The 18728-nt window shown below is 49.7% G+C and overlaps 1 protein-coding gene across 13 annotated transcripts in view; it reads left to right on the top strand.

Moving 5' to 3' along the window:
* Positions 1 to 18728, top strand: part of LOC139361218 (disco-interacting protein 2 homolog C-like) — a 129185-nt gene that overhangs the window by 15416 nt on the left and 95041 nt on the right. For 4 of the 13 annotated variants that reach the window (XM_071089733.1, XM_071089729.1, XM_071089722.1 and 1 more), the window contains exon 1: positions 94 to 1773. The exons of 5 other annotated variants lie outside the window; for them this stretch is intronic. The gene's annotated coding sequence lies outside the window, so the exon portion shown is untranslated. Of the gene's footprint in view, positions 1 to 93; positions 1774 to 1795; positions 1903 to 18728 lie in introns of those variants that run through there. 4 more of the 13 variants (XM_071089731.1, XM_071089718.1, XM_071089730.1 and 1 more) reach the window with 3 other exon arrangements.

The following is an 18728-nucleotide window of genomic DNA, read 5'->3' as shown; positions in this document are numbered from 1 at the left end:
GACGCGGCCTGCCCAACCCTCTGCCTGTAACTGGGAACCTTGACTGTCGGGATCATTGTAGAGAACCTTGAGGAAAGCAAAACAAGCCTCTGGAGTAGCAAAAGATGTAGCTGATTTCATGCAGTAAAACTTACACATTTTTCTTTAAAATGCATCCTTCGGAACCTCAGTTTGCTGATTATTTTAGAATTACTGTAGTCTGCTGACAGCAGTCGTGGGAACAGGTGCATGGCCCGGCTGGTGCAGGGGGTCTCAGAGCGGAGTCACACTGCTGACACCGAAGGAGGGGCTGGAGCCATCACGCTCGTGACTCGTGCAGATGGCCTTGGCTGACCTCCAGAAGAGAAAACGTCAGTATCCAAGGAGGAAAAAGTCTATTAATTTCATGAGTGTTTGCCTTCGCAGTGGCTACAACCCTGAGTTTGTGGCACCTGCTGTCTCTGGAATGAGGAGTCTTCCCTTCCTGGCAGACAAGCTCTAGATGGGCACAGGAGCTGTGGTTGCTGGATTGAAGAGGTTTCCTTCTTGGGGAGGTGGCCTTCGAGCCTGACATGAAGGAAGCTGTGACTGGCGGGAAAGGGCCTTGGAGACAGTGTATTTACCAGGAGGGTCAGTGACTGAGAACCATCCTGTTCCGAGTGTTGCCATTCTGGTTCTAGAGTAAACTTGGGGAGAAACAACAGCCAAAAGCCTCGAGGAATATTCTGTGATGTTGATCACGTTTGGTAGATTTGTTGCTGAGACTCTGAAATGAGAAGCCCGGGAGGTGCAGGTCTATCAGGCCGTGGGACGTGGGAGAGCTGCTGCTTCAGGGGTTGGAGTCCCCGTGCCAGAGGCTCAGTCCTGCAGAGACTTTTGCACAGTGGGCAACTGCTGCCTCTGGTTGATTGTGAGTCCCCCAGATGAATACCCATGAAAGGTACCATGTCAGTAAAGAGTCAAACTCTGTGAAGCATTTGGAGATTTATTCTGAGCCAAATGAGTTACCATGGCCCTTGATATTACCCTCAGGAGATCCTACGAACGTATTCCCGAGGTGGTCAGAGCCCAGCCTGGTTTTATAGCTTTTAGGGGGAGACATGAGACAATCGATCAAATAAATGTAAGATGTACATGGGTTTGGTCTGGAAAGGTGGGACAACTGGAAGCAGGGGTGTCCAGGTCATAGGTAGATTTGAAAATTTCCTGATTGACAGTTGGTTAAGAGAGTTGTCAGATAAGGGGTTGTGGAGACCAAGGCTGTGTCATGTGGAGGAAATCCTCCAGGTAGCTTCGGAGAGAATAGATTGTAAATGTTTCCCATCAGACTAAACGTCTAAGTTCTGTCTAATTCCAGAAGGGAGGTAGGGTGATGAGGCAAGTCCGACCCCCCAGCGATCATGGCCTGGACTAGTTTTTCAGATTAGCTTTGGAATGCCCTTGTCAAAAGCCGGGGCTGTTCAGATGGCCAAAGTGGCTTCGAATTCTAATGTTTTTACAACCAGAAGGTGATTGTGTTTTTTTCTGTGGATGACAGCCAGTGTGGTAATTAATATTTTGTTAGCAGATTAAGTTGGAAGTCAATGTGTTTTCATGTATGTTAATTATTAAATCATCAACAAACAGAGAAGGGCTTACTTTGAAACCAGCCTGAGACTCAAGAGACTCATCAAAGAAAACGATGGACTTGGGAGAACTGATTCACGTGTTTACTGCGCCAAGTTTCAGGCATTATGAGAAGTCTGTGCTGATACATTGTGACTTGAGAACTTAAATCTTGATGGACTCTTAAGAGTGAGGCTTTTTTCTTTTTCTTTTTCTTTTTCTTTTAAACGGTCAGCGTTTCTGTCTCCTGTGTTTTGTCTTCCAGCTGTGGAGCACTTTAGGTTTGTGTTCACGTGGCGTTGTTCCCTGAACCACCAGGTTTGTGGCTCCGCGGTCCTGCCCGCCTTGATCGCGTCTTCCCCGCCCCGTGGGTTTTATCCTGAGGACGGTTCTCCGCTGTGTGGAGTGGAGGATCAGTGGACAATGGCTTTACCGACTCATTTTCTATGTAGCTCCCAGTTTCTCAAAATCATAATTGTCTTGGATTCCCTGTGAACTGGGAGTCAGGCCTTGGGCACAGTGCTGGGTGGCCTTGGGTGCAGTACTGGGGAAGGAGGGAGAGATGAGAATAGGAAGGATGGGTTTGTCAGGGGAAGGACCCCTTTGCCGCATTCCTGTGTCTGTTTTAGGTTAAAGATGAATGGCCGGATGGTGGATGTCTCCCCTGCTGTGGCTGGATCTCGCTGTGCTGAACCCTGAGCAGGGGCCCCAGCAGCTGCCTCCTGCCAGGCCGGGGCCACAGGGCTGGGCTGCTGCCTCTAGGGTGGGTTGCGAGGGCTCGTGCCAAGTTGCAAGGGTCTGCACCGCTCCTGTGTGACCTGAGGGGCATGGGGGAAGCTGGTCTGTGCTCCTTACCTGGGAGAAGTTGAGCTCACCTGGGCCAGAGCCTCTGGGGAGGTATTAAGGCAGAGGCCTGGAATTCCTGCTTTCCCCAGACAGCAAGAAAGCTCAGTGTTGCACCTGCTCTGAGATGCCCTCAGCAGCCATATATAGTTGACTTGAACATGAGGGAAGGTGCCAATTAACCCGGCTCTGTGGAGAGCTTTGAGGAGTCCAGGCCCTGGGCCCCGGGCTTTTTAATATGTTCCTTCCTGAACAAAAAAGAACAAAAGATCCCTGTGGCTGATGCCGACTGCATGGGGTAGGACATGCCGAGCTTGCGTGGGGCTTGCCCCTGAGTTTTCCTGGTGCTCCTCCCAGCTCCCACGGACACCAGCCTCTCCAGGCCGAGGCTTGTCCTGTTTAGACCCTTGTTGGTGGGGTCTGTGGTCCTGGATCGAGGGCCCAAGCACTTCTTTCATGATTATAAATGATTCACCAGAGACGCACGGCTGCCCCCAAACATCTCACGAGCATGAGATACAGCCAGTGTCGCCGCCGCAAGCTCATAATTCTAGTGGAAAGAGGAAATTTTACTTTTAATGTGCTCGTGTGACTCAGATGCAAATATTTAATTCCCGTTCAACTTTCAAGACCTTGAGAACCTCTGAGATTCCTTGAAAGCTGTTCCTTTGCCCCACGACTAACTCTCCTGTGGAAGGAGGCTGGGGTGGTCCGCGGCGTGTGGGGTCCTGCTGCGTTCTCCAGGATTCCTTAGGTTTCATCATTAGTCCCAGCTCTTCAGCAGGTGGAGCTGATTGACTCTGACATTTCCATTATATTGTTCTTGTGTTGCCTCAGTTAACTTAGAATAATCAGTATTTACCAGAAATAATTGATGGCGAGATGGGAATTATTGGTGATTCCCTGACATAGGCAGCCTGTATAGATAAGCGTGTTACACGGTGTCTGATTTCTGAGATGTTGGTCCAAACCTTCTCAGCAACACACTTTGAAGGGTAGATTCCTGTGCAGGAGAAGCTGCTTTTCCCCGAGACGCGGTGGCGGCCCCTGCACTGGCATGGCAGGGTGGGCGTGTGACTGGGCAGGGCTGGACCTGCTCCTGTCCGCCCCTGTGCGGGGCGCGTACCTCCGCACCACATGTGTGTCGAGGGTGCCTGCCTTTGTTCCCCCAGCTCGAACTCATAGAATTGTATACCTTCCTGACACATTCCTGCATAGAGATGATTAGATCTGGGGGCTGAATCTCAATCTCACATGCATGTAGGTAAATTATTCACGTAAATGACTTGGGTCCTCCACGTTCAGGGGCAGGAGGCGCGGGGTGGGTTTGGAGACAACTGCCTGGCCTCAGGAAGTTTCTCTCAGAGCCTGTTTCTTTCTCTAGCAAAGTAAATGATGCCTTCCTCACGGGGCTTGACACACGCTCAGTACTCAGATGCCGTCTGGTCTTTATTATAGTTAGTATTTGGGGAACAGCATGGCTGGTAAGAAAATGCGTTATCTTTACAATTTATAGAATGTCACACAAGGCAAGCGTGAAACCGGGACTCTACCCTAATCTGAAGGTGCTGGTGCTTAGTCTTCTGAAGCATTTTGTTGTAATTCTGGCGTGTGTCAGCCAAGTCATATGATGGCACCGCATGCGTGATGCCAGCTCAGTTACCTTGGAACGGGGAGCCTGAGGCTGCCAGGGAGCAACCCTCCTACCTCCAGCCTTCGGCGGTTTCTCTCTCTCCTTCCCTCTGTCCCTCCCTATCCCCCACTCCTCCTTTCCACTCCTGCTCCCCTCCCTACCCCCCTCACTTACTCTACAACAGAGGTCCAGACTTTGACAAATCCCAGCTGGGCCTATTTATCACTGGGCTGGGAAACCAGAGGGAAAGGGGCCCAGTTACTACAAAAATAGAGAATTGAAATAGAATGTGAACTACTTTTGCGTATTTTTTATTTTAATCTGAATATGAAAGGCAAGTATCAGCATAAAAAGGGTGCTAACTGCGCCACACAGCTCCAAGTCTGCCTTGTCGGGGCTCCGTGGGTTCCCACGCCCTGGCCTTCTCTATGAGTGTCTGGACACGCCGTGGCTGCGAAAGGAGCATTCAGTTATGGTCCTTTGAATGTTGCAGAGTCATGTTTAATAAAAAAATCTTCACGTTTACCCACAGCCAAGTCTTGATTTAATAACAGGTACTGCAGGTCTCTGGGTGGGCCTGAGCCTCTGTTTTAGAAGCAGCCGCACCATCCGAGGGGCAGGTCCGTGTGGGCTGGCAGGCGGCCTGGTCCTTGGAGCACAGGGTGGACCTGACCCAGTCCTGGCAGTGGGGGGCCTTGCAGTTCTAGAATGTAGTGATGCAACCTGTGGCATAAATAAAAAGCCTCATGTGCCCCCATGAGAAGCTGGGGCTTCCCCTCAGTACTGTGGTGTGCTGTGTTTGTGATCGTGCAGATGTAAAAGGGTGAGGGAGATGTCTAAAAACTAGGCTCCCAAAGACAGCCCTTCATGTCGGGTGCTTTCATGTGTGTATGTACACCTGTTTGACGAGTGTACACCTTCACGCGTGCACCTGTTTCACGCATGCACACCTGTTTGTGCATGTGCCTGTTTCACACTTGTGCCTGTTTCGCGTGTGTGTGTGCCTGGGCATTCCCCTTGTATTGCGTCATACGTTGTATTTTACAGATTGTTTTTTTTCAGTTTGTATCGTGAGCTTGTAACGACGTCGTGAAGAAAAGAGGGGATCCTGGCAGCCTTTGGCTCTGAGAAACGTGATGTCACGGGAACAGATGAGACAGCCCGGGTGAGGCCGGCAGAGGCCATCGTGGCCTGGGAGTCCGTGCACATCCACTGTCTGTCGCTGTGTGACAAGTGACCACAAAACTAGGGGCTTAAGGCAAAGTACACGTACGACTGTACAGCTTCTTCAGGTTGCAAATTCAGGGCAGCCTTGCTGAGCGGCTCTGGCCCAGTCCCCCGGGTCACCGTGAAGATGCTGTCCAGGGCTGCAGCCATCTGTAGGCTCAGCTGGGCTGGAGGTTCTGCTCCAGGATGCTGTGCTGACGTGTCTGCGGGCAGAGGCCTGGTCCTCCACACCTGGTCCCTCCCTGGGGCTGCCAAGTGCATTCCTGCCCAGGGCCGCTCCTTTCCCCAGAGACGTAGCAGTGCTGGTCTTATGCCCAGCGTCAAGGTGGCCGGGTCAGGAGCAAAGACTTGTTTCCCCTACTCGGCGGCTACTCCTGCAGGGCTGGGAGACAGTGGAGGTCGCGCAGGAAGGTGTTCGCTGAAGACCGTGCTCTGTGACTTGACGGGTGTTCCTCCCAGGAGGGTGAAATGGAGACTGGACGCTGGGAGCGGCATCCTGCGTGACCCCACGTGTAGTGGGCTCACAGCAGAGCTAAGTCCTTCCTTTACAGATACTTTTCAGAGTTTGCCCGTCTTTAGATTCTCTGATTAACATGTCTGAGGAGGGTCCCAGGAGTCTGCCACCTGCCAGGCCAAGGAGGTTCCCTACATGTAGCTGGTACCCTGACACCCTGAGAAATGTGACTCGAGAGGATCATCTGAGTTTCCTAAATGAGTCACCTGCCTTCTCTTCCCTTTGCTTTTATGCCTCCCCCAGGGTGGGTCAGTCCTGTCAGCCGCAGCGATACCTGCATGCTGGGGTTCCAAGGAGATTGGGGGTGTGTCGGGTCCCCCAGGGAGATTCGGTGACTGAGGATGCTGTCATAGCAGCCAACATGTCCCTATCGTTTTCACTTTTAATGAAGTTCAGTTACTAGGTTTTCTGAGGCACAATGATGTCCTTGTGAAAAATTGGTGATCAGGGAAGCAAGCAAGTGTGGGAAAATGATCCTGCCCTTAAATCTAAAAAATGATGAAACAGCAAAGAGCCCTGAAGAGCCCATGAACCTCCTCATGGGGCAGTGAGGAGACACCTCAGTAATGGCTTAAAAAAAAATGAGATCATACTGAAGAAAAAGTACACTAAATTTTGGGTCTCCTATGGGTAAAGAGATTGTGGTTTACATTTTGGAGGCATGCATTTATATACTTATTTATTTTTCTTTGCTGGATTTAGAATTAGTTGAAATAATTGTGTTTTATAAATTTAAAAAAATGGGGTATATGAAGTCTAATCTCTTTGTGACATTTCTGTACTGTGAGACTCCACATACAAAAGTGAAGCCCAGACTGTCTGTCTCTAATGAGCCAGAGAGAGGTGGTCATCTCCTGCAGGCCGGTCTGGTCTCCAGGCATCTGGCCATCCTCCCAGTCTTGGGCACACCTGCATCACTGGTGCTTCCTGCCAGACTGTGACTCTGCCCAGGTTTCAGGAGCACCCGGAACTGTTTTCCTAGGGCCTCCTGCTTTGTCCTGGCTCCTGGAAGCACAGGCTTTTGATGAAGGACTCTCCCCACTGCTAGGTAAATTGGTGATTGCCCCACAGTCTGTGTTTCTTGCATGGGGCGCAGAGCGTCTGGGCGTGGTGTCGTGGCCCTGGAGCCAGCTCTAGGACTGCCCGGCGGCCTTGCCTCCGCCCCTCATCTGGGAACAGGGCGGTGGGGAGGAGAAGGAAAGCAGGGTCTTGCCCCTTCTGCGTCTCGAGAACACGGGAACACATCGTCCCATTGCCTCGCACCATTCACAGCCCAGGCTTGTGTGAAGTATTATTTTATAACCTCCCCTGACAATGATGTATTTTATATAAGCAGCACATAAAGTGGTAATTTAATACCCTATCGAGGAGGATTAAACAATAAGGAGCAGATATCGCTGTAGAAAAGTTACTTTATCCGGGAAACATTTATCTACTGCAGGTGGATGTGAACCATGGCTTCCTCCTCGGTGGCTCCTGACGAGCCTATGAGATTCTGTCCTGTTCGCCACTGTTAGTTATAAGCTACACCTTTCCTTCTATGATGTTAGTTACAAGCTCTACCTTTCCTTCTATGATGTTAGTTATAAGCTCTACCTTTCCTTCTATGATGTTTATTTCTTGCCTGTTCACCACTGTTACAGTTAAAAGCTATACTTTTCCTTCTGCGATGTGTATTTCTTCCCTATTCACCACTGTTAGTTACAAGCTATACCTTTTCTTCTGTGCTGTATATTTCTTGAAGGCATGGACTAAATCCTAATTCCACAGTATTTGATGAACACGCTCAAGAGATACTTGTTTGAATGAATGGATTAATGGAAAATAGAAGTGGTGACTTCACTTTTAATTCATTATGTCAAACTTTGTTTACATGGAAAATTTTATGGTCCTTTGGATAAACAGGGCCTCTGTGCAGGGTTGTTAGAGATTGTGAGAGTGCCTCAAATGGCTCTGTGGCCCTAGGCTCACAAAGGTCTTTCAGGGACTTGGTGGCGGCACCTGTGTTGAAAACTGAGTTCTGCAAATCCATTCGAGTGACCTGCCAGCACACACAATCCTACTTCCCAATTGATTTCTGCACAGAGGCTTCTCCTGAATGCCCCAGGTGAACGTGGGTTTAGCCAGCACTGCTGGGCTTCCACAGCAAGCCAGGGTGCTGCAGGGATGAGAGAGAAGAGGGGCAGGACCAGGATCTTCTTGGGACCCAGTCCCCGTGTGGGGACGCTGCCTGGCCTGGCTCTTCTGTGGGAGGTCAGGGAAATGATGGCATGGAGGGACTGTTGGCACGAGCTGCTTGCTCAAACATAGATCCCAGTTCTGTGTGAGAGGCAAAATAGAAATTTATGTGGATATCATCAGTAACATAGCAAATATGGGCTTCTTCCCTAGGGTGGCTGTGACCCTCTTGCTCATCTGCTGAGCAAAGGCCAGGCCCGGCCTTCTGGGCCTCCACAGTGAGCTTTTCCCAAGCTCTGTCCACTCCGTGGAGATGGCCAGAGCCAGGGCAGACAATGGGGTGTTTGCCACTTTTTGTTTTTCTTTTTCGAGACGGAGTCTTGCTCTGTTGCCCAGGCTGGAGTACAGTGGTGTGATCTCGGCTCAGTGCAAGCTCCGCCTCCCAGGTCACGCCATTCTCCTGCCTCACCCTCTCGAGTAGCTGGGACCACAGGTGTCTGCCACCACACCAGGCTAGGTTTTTGCGTTTTTAGTAGAGACGAGGCTTCACCGTTTTAGCCAGGATGGTCTCGATCTCCTGACCTTGTGATCCACCCGCCTCGGCCTGCCAAAGTGCTGGGATTACAGGCATGAGCCACCACACCCGGCCAGGTATTTGTCGGTTTTTGAAAGCTACATTTAAAGAATGAAATAGACTGAACAGAATTACTTCCTTTTGAATGTTTAATACTTAATCTACCAGAACACTTAAATACAGTTAATGTATTCAAATAATAAGAAAGAACTTTCCCTCCATTTCCAAAGCAAAAGTATAAACAATCTTTTACTTGGCAGGGATTTCACTATGTTTCTTAAAAGCCAGCAAGCACTTTTCCTGAAATAGACCCGTCTCTTCCTCTGCATAGATCCTATGAACATTTTAGCTACATTTCTGCTATATCTTGATGTGTGATAGATTATAGAAAATTCCTTGCTACTGGAACTTCACGATGCTTTCCTTTTAAACATCAAATAGAAAGTATGGATAGTAAATCTCAGATTAGTTGCCATTCTTGGTCTTGGTAGAGCTGCCACCAACAGCCTCTGTCAATTACAACAGAGTGTGTCTCCCCAGCAACTAGGTTTAGATTGCAGACCAAGCCAGGATCACCCAGGATTCAGTGCAACGTCTTCCAAAGCTGTAGCCACTGCTCCTGGAAAAGATTTGAGAAGCCCTCCCTTTGATGCCTGTGCATGGCTGTTCTCAGATCACAGCAGCTGCAGCAGCATCTCGGAGGATGCCGGCAGGGGTGTCCTGGGTACTGACTCCACGGCAGGGGCCTGCAGTATCTGAATGAAATGGCCGTGACACTGTGCACCCTAGAGGAATCCACAGCCACGTTTCAAAGGTGCAGTGGCCCGAGGTGAACCCCAGAGCACTGAGGAGCCTGGAGTTGACCTGTCACAACTCCATTGAGAGAACTGACTGAATTCCGAACCTGTGCGGGCAAAAGATGGCTATTTGCGCTTGGCTCCTTCCCAGGACAGGGCAAGGGAGGTTGTCTGTACAGCTAGTGGGAGCTTGACTCTGTTCACACTCGGGGCTGAGTCACGCTCCTTTCTGTGAGCCCAGGGAAGATAGACATGCCTAGCTTTCCTGGAAGAGGGCCCTGATGAGTCGAAGCTGAGCTTCAAGATGTTCGGTGTTGTGGTGTGCGTGGCGGGTTCCGAGTCGGTGTGTGCTGAGTGGGGACCCGGCTGCTGCTGTCGCTATTGGGCTCAGCAGACGCTGCGGGGGAAATGGCTCCTGTGGTACTTGGTTTTCTCCTCACAGAGGTGGGTTTCCCTGCGGTGAAGGTGTTGGTGCTGTGACAGGCAGCCTGGCAGGAGGAAAGGTGCTCGTGGGGTTGTGCCCCGAGGTCCCCTTCCACTTGAGGAGTAGGAAGTGGGTTTGGGACCCTGCTTCCCGCTGCGCTCCCTTGCTAGGTTCTTGGCCTCGGGGACCGGGAGAAGCTGAGTACAGGCCTGAAACCTGGACCCCTTCCACAGCCTCCGCGGCACTTGTGGTGGTATGCGGGACATGGCCCTTGGAACTCCAAGCCCTACCCTGGCATGCCCGCCCACTGGGGCGTCTCGGGCACCTGCTGTGTGCTAGGCTCCGTGGTGGGGTGGGCGGTAGCAAGGGCTGTGGGGTAGAGTGGACACGGTACGCGGATGATGAGAAGCGTCAGGGAGGCAGTGAGAGCACAGCTGAGACCTGCAAGGAGGGGACTGGCTGTGGGTGTTGGGGCTCAGGGAGCTGCCTCTACCCAGAGCCACAGTGGCCAGTGAGGGCAGAGCAGGGGACCGAGGCCCAGGGAAGCCGTGTGTATGGTTCGCATCAGGTGTGCGGGTCTGCCGGGCTGTGCGGCCCTTCTCAGTCCTGGCTGGGCCTGGGGTCCCAGAGGGAATGGAGGGTCTTTGCATCTCCCTCCTCTTGCTTCCCTGCTGCTTCCTGGTCAAGGGATGCTTCTTTATTGCAACTCTGGCAGTTATTGTGCATACTAAGAGGAGTTTCACAAAATCATAGGGGGAGAGGCGGACTAGGGATTCATTTTTTTTCTCCCCCTGATTTTATACGGAGGCTTCTACTATCCCTTAGTGTGGAGGCAGAGTGCAGATGCTCTACAGTTCTCTGTCCAGGAAGAGAAGAGCTGCTGGGAAGCCACAGAGCTGATCATTGCAATAGCTCTGACATTTTAAAGTGGGAAAATGCTGATGTCTATAATAATCAGAGTAAAACTTCAGTAGCTTCAACATAAAGATTCTGAGATGATCTTAGAGCCATTTCGTCCCTAGATCCTTCTACAGTGTGGAGTGTGACATCTCTACCAGCCGCTGGTCAGTGGCCGCCTGGGGGTAACTGAATGCTTGAAGTGTAAATGAGAACTTCTAATTTTATTTAATTTTAGTCAAATTTAAATAGCTATATGGGCCGGGCACCGTGGCTCATGCGTGTGTTCCCAGCAGTTTGGGAGGTCGAGGCGGGTGGATCATGTGAATTCAGGTGTTCAAGACCAGCCTGACCAACAAGGTGAAATCCCATCTGTACTTAAAAATATAAAAAATGAGTTGGGCGTGGTGACAGGCGCCTGTAATCCCAGCTACTCTGGAGGCCGAGGCAGAAGAATCACTTGAACTCGAGAGGCAGAGGTTGCAGCAAGCCGAGATCGAGCCACTGCACTCCAGCCTGGGTGACAGAGGGAGACTCTGTCTTAAGAAAAAAAAAAGATTTTAAAAAACCCTACATGCCCCTAGTTGCCTCTGTAGGAGACGGCATGGTTCCAGAAGGTAGACTTTGTGTTGAGGACTCTGCAGCGTCAGGCTGGAGACAGTCTCCCTTCCTAGCAGCGTGGGCCGCTGGGTCCTCTACCAGAAGGGATGGTGGCGTCTCTGGGAGGTATTTGTGGACTCAGATCTGTGTGGATTAGTGACTTGTGTTACTCACAGATACTTAATTTTATGGGTAAATGAATACCTGGACTGGCTGCAACTTCAGGGCGAGATTCGGGAGTAGGGAGTGAAAAGTGACGACGGAACCCTGGGCTTGTCCTGCCATCCCCAGGAACCGGTCGGGGTGCCTTCTCGTCTGAAGTCCCAGCACGTGGTCAGGGTACCCCTCCCCTCTGAACCCCCCCGGAAGTGATCGGGGCACCAATCCCCTCTGAAGCCCCAGCACCTGGTCGGGGCACCCCTCCCTTCTGAATCCCCCAGCACATGGTCGGGGAGCCCCTCCCTTCTGAATCCCCCAGTACCTGGTCGGGGCGCCCCTCCCTTCTAAAGCCCCCAGATCTTCCTGGACTGCGGTGCTGCTTCTCCAAATTCTGCCCTTGGCTGTTTTCTAGGAATCACCTGTACCCGAACAGGCTGCGTGTGTCACTTCTTGTCGGATCTGGGTCGACGGTGAAGCTCATTTATCTTGTCTTCCTCCTCACGTGCCATATCTCACCTGTTGTCTGTCTGAGTTTGTGTGAGTGCGTGTTGTGCGTTCTCAGGCTGTGCTTGGTGCTTAGGTGACAAGAACGTCTTAGAGCAAGGGACTGCCTGCTCCAAAGGACGCTGTGAATGAATGGAGACACGGTTTACTTGTGGGGTTTAAATTTCCTTGGTGTTGGAGACAATTAGGGGGAAACAAGGTCTAAAAAAGCCCCTGGGGATGAGGAAGGCAATAATGAAAGAAATTACTCTATACACACTTAGCAGTTGGTTTAATTTGTAGGTGAATTTTGCATTTTGAGAACTACTAAAGCTATTGTTTGTAGGGATTCCTTGATGAGCTTCTTGTTTTCTGTCAAGTAGAAAGTAAAGTGGATCGGTTTTGCCTTTAATTCTGACTGACTAGAATCTACTTCCTTTTTCCCCCCCATTCACGTTAGGGTGGGGATTGGACTAGAAGAGCTGTAGGATCTCTTTATTTCTGATCTTAAATGAATTTTTTCTTTAATTAGTTTTTTTGTTTGTTTTGTTTTGTTTTGTTTTGTTTTGTTTTGTTTTCGGTGAGCTATTACTTTTTCCTTCAATGCACTGTTCTTTGGTTTGGAAAACGGGCTCTATTTGTACCGTGCTTTAAATGTACACAATGGTTCTAAATTGCTACTTTTCGTTAAAGTTAGATACAACATCTTAATTGAAATGTCATCCATAATTGAGGCACAGTCTGAGGCCTGGAGACCCCTCTTGTCACTTCCTTCCAGCCGTGTCTCCTTCTCTGGCCACGTTGCCCCTGGCCACATCTCCTCCCCCCACCACGCCGTGTCATCCCCCCACCACGTCACCTCTGGTCACATCAACTCCCTCCCGGCCACATCACCTCTGGCCTCACTGCCTGCCTCCCTCTCTCCCTGGTAGCCTCTGTGACTCCTGCTGTCTACCCTCCCGTGGGTCTGTTCAAGGCTCCTTCCCCGTTTTCCACTCCTGAGTGGGTCTCAGGGCCTGGATGTTTCACAGGATGCAAGTTTCTTCCCTTCCAGCCGCGGGTCTCTGAGCGACAAGTCCAGAGAGGGCACTAAGCTCTCCTTACCCACCTCGAGGTCCCGAGCCCTGACCGCCGACCACCAGGGCTTTTCTGCAGGGTGTGGGGCAGACTCATGCGTGAATTGGACAAAAAAGGTGCTTCTAGGAATCCTTGTTTTAAGTGCACTGGAGCAGAGATGGGGAGAGGGGACCACCGGGTTTGCTCAGAATTGGGCCCTGCTCACAGCCAATGAGGCAACATAAGCACCTCCTAAATGAAGCATTCCACACACTGATTTTACACATGACGGTTGTGATGGCTGGAAAAGGCTTCACACAACGAGTGAGTTTGAGCTGCATTTGAAGGAAGAACAGGTCCCTGTAGGTGGAAATGAAAGATAAGGGTGACCCAAGCCATCAGCAGCAGCGGGGGTGGGGTGGTACAGACTCCCCATGGATGGTGGGCATGGCTGAAATGCAGGAGAGGGCAGGGGTGCGAAGGAACAGCAGGGCGGCAGTAAAATTCCCCTGCAGAGAGGGGACGTGACTGAGATATTACCACATGTATACAACTGAGAGATGATCTGAGGATGATTTCTGGGAGCCTATGGGAAGAGCACGTGGTCATCATCAGTTCCCGGGATCTCTTTTTATGAAGTGAAAACAGTCATGCCTCTGCCTATCTTGTGAGCTGTTAAGATCAAATCAGATAATCTTCAGCGAGCCTTGTAAATGCTAAAGGTTATGACAGACTGTTCCAGCCCGCTTGTCTCCACCCTCCTTTCCTATTCGGTAACGTGAACCCTGCTGGGTACCTCACTATCTGCCTGGCTTCCTCCTCCATAACGTGAGCCTTGAGTACTTGCTGGGTACCTCGCTGTGCACCTTCCTTCCTCAGTAACGTGAGCCCTGAGTATTTGCTGGATACCTCGCTGCCTGCCATACAGCTGGCTGTAGAATTGTCAAACGCACTTGACTGGCACATAAACAGAAGTGCTCGCCAGGCCTTGGAAGGGCTTTCTGACATGTGGGTGCCTTCTGTTCCCTGTTAGGCTGGAGCTGCAGGAGCCCTCCTAGACCAGACAGAGGACCAAGGCTGGGGCCTCGGGGTGGGGGCTGGGGGATCTCCCTGGGTGTATTGTGTGGGTGAGAGCAAACTTCAGTCCCGCTGTGGCATTGGGATTCAGGGTTCCTTCTGGAATGTTCTGAGTGAGAAACAGGAAGTGTGCACAGGTGCGTCTTCTGCGGATTTTATGGTTATCTCTTGGGAGAGCACTGGTGCCTCTGAACTATGAACCTGCAGAACCACTTCTTCCACTAACGGCCGCCTTTATATAAAGAATGACTTACAAAAGATGCCACTTCAGATGGAGGTATTTGCAGGTGTGGCCTGAAAAATGAACAAAATGACTTTCATCTCAAGGAAAGTACCTTACATTATTCCCAATGATAGACATTTGAGCTTTCCAGCGAATATTAAAATATAAAAATCTTGTGTCTACCACTTTCTCATGTGATTAATGATATTGATGCGGTTTGGTTTGGTTTGGTTTGGTTTGGTTTGGTTTGGTTTTTTACATATAACGAAATGTGGAAGCTGCTCATAACTCTGAATTAGTGTTATCTAACCAATGTGTGATTACAAAATCGTGTGCTGGTAAAAGCCATTCAAGTGCAAGACGGACCAGTTGACTTAGAAGGAATTGGGGCAGAAAGGTCCAACGAGCAGAGCACAGACTGTGTTGCAGACAGCCTGTACGGAAGTGCCACTTGTTACATTTGGCAGCAGAGAATAACTAAAGTGATCTGAAAACACAGTGAAAATATCGCTTCCTAATTGTATATCAGTATGGGGTTGGACTTTCTTCATAAACTTCAGTCACGGTTCTACAGCCCACTGAACGCAGATGCAGGCATGAGAACCCTGCTGTCTGAGGTGCAGAGATGTTAGGTGTTTTCACAGCACCACAAACTGTTGCCACGCTGCTGCTTATTTTGGAAAATGGTTTCTTCTTTAAGACTGTGTTAAGATGTAATGACTTTATCCTTGTAAAATAAACTAAATTGTTACTTTTTTTTTTTTTTTTTTGAGACGGAGTCTTGCTCTGCCACGCAGGCCGGAGTGCGGTGGTGTGACCTCAGCTCACTTCAACCTCTGCCTCCTGAGTTCAAACGATTCTCCTGCCTCAGCCTCCCTAGTAGCTGGTACTACAGGTGTTCGGCACCATGCCAGGCTAATTTTTGTATTTTTAGTAGAGACGGGGTTTCACCATGTTGGCCAGGCCGGTCTCGAACTCCTGACCTCAAGTGATCCACCTGCCTCTGCCTCCCAAAGTGCTGGGATTACAGGCATGAGCAGCCACCACTCCCGGCTTGATGAGAAAGCTTTTTTGTGCTCTTTAATAAAGTGCAAAGGGTTCCTGAGACCCAAAAGTTTGAAAACCACTGGCTTAAACTGACAAAATTGTCCACGATTCTTCAGTGTATCTTCTAATCTGTTGATGGAGAAAGGACGGTAAGGGATGCTTTACTTTTTGCCTTTCACAACTCAGTGGTGCCGGGACAACTTGGGTATCCACATGGAAAAGGATGGACTGGACCCTTCCTCACCGTACAAGCAAAGCTCAACATGAATCCAACGTAAGGAGCTGACTGAGACCCATTCTGTCAGTCTGCTGGGTACCATAACGGACACCACAGACCGTGCGACTTAGACAATAGCATCTTATTTCCTTTTTCCTGGAGACTGGAAGCCTGGGATCAAGGTGGGGGCAAGGTTGGATTCTCTGGGGCCTCACCCCATGCTGTGTAGATGGCGTCTTCTCTGCGTCTTCACAGGTTTCTCTTATGTGCATGGAGCACTAAGGACTGTGTCTAAATTATCTTAAAAGAACACCAGTCATACTGGATCAGGCCCTACTCTTAAGATCTTATGGGACCTAAATTACCAAGCTAAGGCCCTGTATCTAAATACAGTGACATTTTAAGTTTCTGGGGTTGTGACTTTAACATGGAATCTTGGGGGGCGGGGAATGGGACAGTTCAGCCCATGACACCTTCAGGGGAGAATCCTCGAGAAACTGTTAGGTTGGATTAGGCAATGTTTCCTTGGCTGAGGCGTCTAAAGCTATAACAAGCAACTGAAGGGAAAAAGACGGTATCAAAATTAAAAATGTTCATTTCAGAGGATACTATTAAAGTAAAAAGACAACCCACAGAACAGGATACATTATCACGATAAGGACCTGATATCAAGAATATATTTTAAAGCTCTTAATAAAAATCCAATTTAAAAATGGAAAAAGGATTTGAATAGACATTCTCCAGAGAAAGACATATAAATGCCTTAAAAAGCACGTGAGATGTTTAGCAGAATTCGTCATCTTAGAAATGGAAATCAAAACCACTGAGATACCACTTCACAACCACTGGATGGGTAAAATCCCAGTATTGGACAGTGACTTGGTGGTGAATTTGGGAAAACTGAAATCTTGATATATTGCTAGTGGGAAGGGAAGTAAAATGGTACAGTTGATTTGGAAAAGTCTGGCAGTTCCTCAGAAAAGTTATGCATGAAATCACCATACGACCCAGGAATTTCACTCCTAGGCATATGCCCAAGAAAATTGAAAACATTTTTACAAACAAAAAAAAAATCTTATGCAAGAATCTTCAGAGCAGCATTATTTGTAGTAGTAGAAACAGTCCAGGTGTCTGTCAACAGGACACTCACTGTGAGATTCCACTCACCTTGGACGTGAAAGATGTCAGCACCGAAGGTCACGCCAAAGATCATGCACTGTACGATTCTTCTCACAACAGATGTCCAGAATGGGCAAATCCAGAGAAACGGAAGTCGGCTGGCAATTGCCAGGTGCTGGCGGAAGGAAGGAGCAGGTGCTGACTCTTAATGGGTTCAAGGTTTCTTTGGCCCATGGTGAAAAAGTCCCAGAATTACATACTAGTGGTTGATGTGCAGCTTTGAGAATGTGCTAAAAAGACTGAATTGTATCCTTTAATATTGGGGCTTTTATGGTTTGTAAATTCCTTTCAATTTAAAAAGGAACTCAAGAACTTCTTTGGTGTTGATATTTAGATGGTGAAAGAGACAGTATCCAAAACAAGTTACTATGTAACTCACGTCGACAGAGTTAAACTTCATATTCTGAGGATCTTAAAGGAAGTGTGTGAGCCTAGGAGACACAACGATCCTACACTAGATGTTACACCCCATCTTACTGATTTCTATCTCTCATAACCATATTCAGGGAAAACCGACATGTAAACGTGAGCTACATGCTATGCAGAGGCACACTCCTCTTACCCGGATGATCTTTAGTGGCACAGTAAGAGATGAGGTCATAGCAACGTTAGTTTAGTTAAATTTCTATGGCAACAGAAATTTGGCACATCTGATGAGTTAGATCTCTCTGCACAGCTCCTAATGGGGTTGCCCATTTCTGTCTGGTGTCTGTGTATATTCTTGCTGTGGAAATAAGTGATAGCACCTGCACAAACACTTGCCCGGAAACGTGCACGAAGCTGGTGAAGGCAGAGGACAGGCAACAGGGGGAAGCATGGCTCAGCCCTGGCAAAGAAGACCGTTATTCCGAACGCAGAAGATTCAGGAACACAGTCGTTGGGAAGACTGGTGATGTCCGTGGATCTCACCGCTGTTGTGTTGTATCTGTGCAGCGAGTTACCGGAGCTGTCAGAACCGCACGTGTTGGTATTGGTATCATCACTCAATGCTTCTGACTTTTCCTGGTGCTGAGGATGACTGCATGTGGCGGAAGCATAGTACTGACCTAGCACAGATCATCAGATCCCAGTTCTTTTTTATGAAGGGGGGCAGGATTAGAACCATCCCCCCACACTCCCCAATCCTATAAGAACTGGGATCTGATGATCTGTGCTGTTGAGAGAGGCAGGGTTAGAACGCCCCACTCCCCAATCCCATTGTTGAAAATAATAGTTGGCTTGGGAGGGTTTTTTCTCCTAAGGTTGAAGCTGTGCATTTCTGGAGCCTGGGCTGTCAGCCATGGTGACTGGGGAATGCTGGGGCTGCGGTCGTCCGGCCGCTGGTGGGTCCTGCCTCTTTGACACCGTTCATTTCTGAAGCTTGCTTTCCCCGGTGTTGGAAGTAGCAGCACTGGAAGAATGGCCGCCTTCCTACAGTGAAGCTCTGGCAGAAGACGAGAAGACACGGAGCGTCTGTTCAAGGACGTGACGTTCTGGGCACCGCACCATGCGTTCTGCTTCTCAGCGGTGCCTCTTGGTTGATGTTACCATCACCTGGCATTTCCCAGGAGGTAACTCGCAGATGTCACACTGATGGAAAGCCGCAGCAGCGCGGTTCGAGTCCAGGGCCAGCTGGAGCACATCAGCAAGGTCAGGCTGGATACATGTGCTTGCTGACAGGAAAATGACAGGAAATATGTCATTTCAGGGAAATGACAGGAAATGTGCTTGCTGACAGGAAAATGACAGGAAGACGACAGGAAAGAGGCCCATGAGGAGAGGAACCAGTGGATTCAAGGCGGGGAACTGAAGGAGCGAGTCATCACAGGGTGGGAGGCTCAGGAGCCAGCAGGCAAGTGGGATGTGGCCTCAGGGTGCTGCTGGGTTGGTGAGGGGCCTTCTGTGACTTTTCTAAGAGTGCAGTCAATTGTAGGGGTGGGTGCCGGCTCCCGGCTCCCGCACATAAGAGCCAAGCGTCTTGCAGGAGACCAACGTGTGCACTGGGAGTTCCTAGTTGCGTGTCCCAGCATGCGGCCC

The sequence above is a fragment of the Macaca nemestrina genome, unplaced genomic scaffold, assembly GCF_043159975.1.
Source record: "Macaca nemestrina isolate mMacNem1 unplaced genomic scaffold, mMacNem.hap1 Scaffold_105, whole genome shotgun sequence".
Taxonomy (NCBI): Eukaryota; Metazoa; Chordata; class Mammalia; order Primates; family Cercopithecidae; genus Macaca; species Macaca nemestrina.
The sequence above is the reverse complement of the archived record's forward strand: the minus strand, read 5'-3'. Positions and strand labels throughout refer to the sequence as shown.